Genomic DNA, 3,648 nt, shown 5'->3' on the forward strand with positions numbered 1-3,648 from the left:
CAGATTAAGCAAGCCAAAATGGGAGGAAATGGATGTCAAGCCACATGGAGATCTCCAAGGAACAGAATTTGAAGAGACGAGAACTCTTCTCCAGAGCTAGTAGAGAGAAAAATCCTTCACCTAGCGTAGTACCCTGAATTCAGACTCCAGCCTCCAAAATGTGAGAAAATAAATTTCTGTATGTGAAAGCCATCCACTTGTGGCACTGTAGTTACAGCAGATAAGAAAAGTCCTCACAATTGGACAATAAATAACATCATGTCAACAGAGAAATGATTGACGTTGCCAAGGATTTCATTTGACTTGGATCCACCATCAATCTCATGAAGGCATCCATGAAGAAATCAAACAATGTACTGCATTTGGAAGCCTGCTACAAAAGACCTTGTTAAAGTGTTAAAGAGCGAAGGTTTCACTTTGAGAACGAAAGTAGGTGCATTTGACCCAAGCCGTGGTAGTTTCAACTGCTTCATAGGGATGGAAAAGTTGAACAATGAATAAGGAAGACCAGAGAAGAATGGATGGATGCATTTGAATTATGGCGTTGGGTAGTAATAGTGAATATACCATGGACTGCTAGAAGAACAAGGAAATCTTGGAAATACACAGCCAGAATACGCCTTAGAAGGGAGGATGACAAGACTTTGCCAATGTCATCAGATGGGTATGTGATCAGATGGGATATCATGCTTGGAAAAGTAGAGGTTCAACAGAAAAGAGGAAGACCCCCAATGAGGTAAATCGTCACAGTGACTACAACATGGGTTCCAACATACCAACGATTGTGAGAATGACACATGACCAGACAGTACTTCATTCTGTTGTACACAGCATCGCCATGAGTATTAACTGACACAACACCTCCTAACCAAACACAATGTCCTTCTCCAGGGACTAGTCCCTCCAGAGTGCATGAGACAACGTCTTGTTATCCTCTCATCTCAGAAGCACTCTCGCTGTACTTCTTCCAAGACACATTGGTTTGTTCTTCTGAGAGATCATTTGACAGTCCTCACCAGCCCCATAACTCAAATGCATCAATTCTTTGCCTCTATTTCTTTTTTCATTATCTAACTTTCATGGACATGTGAGGTGGTTGAAAATATCATGTCTTTAGCTAGGTACACCTTAGTCCTCAAAGGAACATCTTTGCGTCTTAGCACTTGAAAGAGGTCTTTTGTAGCAGAATTAACCCAATGTAATGGTTAGGCCATTTGCTATCTTGACTGGTGCTTCCAAGGGTGTTGTTTGTGGATCTAAGTAAAATGAAATCCTTGACAACTTCAAAAGTTTAAGGTTGTTGTTAAGTGCCATCAAGTCGATTCTGACCCATAGCAACCCTGTCTAGGGTTTCCAAGGAGCAGCTGGTGAGCTTGTATCACCAACCTTGCAGTTCAAACGACTTTGCAGTCTAACGTATTAGCCCACAGCATCACACCAAGACTCCAAAAGTTAAAGGTACACTTACACAATTCCATTACTGAGTATTTGGCCAGAAGAAATGAAAACATGCCTATACAAAGATTTCTACACAAATGTCATCACATAGTCAGAAACTGGAAATAATCCAAATGTTCATTAGTGTATGATTTGTTGAATGTAAAACTGAGGATCTGCTCTGTAAACCTTCACCCAATTCACAATAAAACGTTTTTTTAAAAAAAGCTAAATAGTGACGGCACAAAGGCGTCGCCCTGTGAAAGGCTGGCATGCTCTGCTTTCCATGATCCACGGGTAGTGATGGTGGCTATGAGTTCAGGGAACGGTTGCTCTCCTGAGTCCAGTGGTTGGCATGGCCCGTGGAAATCTAAGAGAACTTAACCACCAGAAGAACAGGAAGAAAACCCAGGAGATTAGCAAGGGATAAAAAAAAGAAGATAGCTTGACTACCTCTCAGAGAAAGCAGAGGGATTCCGAGATTATGCAACAAAAGCAGAAAGCAGCTAATAAGAAGAAGTCTATGCGGATGACAGAAAAATGATGACTGACAAATTTAGAAAACCCAGGTGCTACTGCCAACTAGGTGTATAGTAAGCGCTAAGAGCAAGATTTTATACAATGAACAATTATTACATATGTTTCAATATGTAATAATTGTTTCATATCCTTATATAACGGTCTATTTTAAACTTTACCTTTTAACCTGACTTAGTGTGATGTTTTAGAACCATTCTTGGAAAAAATAAAACACTAACTATACATGTAAAAAAGCTGTGTAGTGTATATAACTACTACATTGCAAATTGCAAAAAATTTGAGGAGAGATTCTAGTATTCAAAACTTTTATTTGGTTCAACAAAGAAGTGGTTTATGTAATTAACAAACAAGAGAGGTTCTGACATATGTTTTGTTCCACTGGTTTACTCTTTAAAATAAATGAAAATAGCAACAAACATGCACGTCAAAATTACACTTCTTAGTCATTTGGAACCATAAATACAAGGGTCTGGCAAAAATCAATGTTATAATCAAGTTGTTGTGAAGTGCTGTCAAGTCGATTCCGACCCATAGCAACCCCATATAGGGTTTCCGAAGAGCAGCTGGTGAGCTTGAACCACCAACCTTGCAGTTCAAACGGCTTTGCAGTCTGGAGCATTAACCCACAACGCCACACCAGAACTCCTGTAATCAAGTAGCTATATGGAATTTGCAATAAAGAATACAATATTATTTATGAATTGTATACTACACATCCTTTCAGAGCACGATGGCTCTGTAGAGTAAGTACTGGATGGCAAACCACAAGGCTGGTGATTCAAACCCACCAGACACGCCACAGGAAAAAGATGAGACTTTCCGCTCCCATAAAGATTTAGAGCCTCGGAAATCCAATACAGGATCTCTGTGAGTTGGAACTGACCTACCGACACTTAGCAGCACATTTTTTTGTATCTGTAAAACTTATAATAAACCTATATACATTTTTTTCTGAATACATATCAGCACATCACTGAGCACAGGAAATACGTTGGATGCTAGAAATGATCTGTGTCTGGCTTGGAATAATAGTTTCATAGGCATATATTTATCAAAGTTCATTGAACCATGAACTTAAAATGCGTGCATTTATTGTATTTAATTATATCTCAATAAATTTGACCTTAAAAATAAAAGAAAACACAGAATTGAGGCAATTGATAAGAAGCTGATGAAGATATTCATGAGCCCCATATCATAAGGGCCTTAAAAAATAGTTAGGGATCACAGCACAGTTTTTTTTAACTTAAATTTATGAGAAGTTCAAAAATCACAAATGCTCTTGTTAGTCCTGCAAGCCGACACATCACTAGCATTCTAGGTCTCTGTCCTGGAGCGAACATACTTTCGTCTCATCCTCTGAAGAGATCTGTTGAAATAATGCCTTAGATTAAGTGATCCTTGAAAGGAAGTAATAGAAACATGTGTCTTGTGCTTTTAAAAACCTTGAAGTATTTGATTGGGAGCACATAGTAAGTCTGTAGGATAAGCACTGGACTGTGAACCACAAAGACAGTGGTTCAAGCCCACCAGCCTCTCTGTGGGAGAACGATGAGGCTCTCTGCTCATCTGCTCATCAAAGATCTGCAGCCTCAGAAACCCTATACAGGGTGTTGGAACCAACTCAATAGCACTTACCAACGACAATAACAAGTATTTGATGAATTCTAC

General features: G+C 39.1%; 1 pseudogene; it reads left to right on the forward strand.

Annotated features, from left to right (window-relative positions):
* Positions 1 to 1,792: 1,792 nt before the first annotated feature.
* LOC102838475 lies at positions 1,793 to 1,981 on the forward strand (annotated as a pseudogene).
* Positions 1,982 to 3,648: the final 1,667 nt, after the last annotated feature.

Source organism: Chrysochloris asiatica, unplaced genomic scaffold, assembly GCF_000296735.1.
Source record: "Chrysochloris asiatica unplaced genomic scaffold, ChrAsi1.0 scaffold00104, whole genome shotgun sequence".
NCBI lineage: Eukaryota > Metazoa > Chordata > Mammalia > Afrosoricida > Chrysochloridae > Chrysochloris > Chrysochloris asiatica.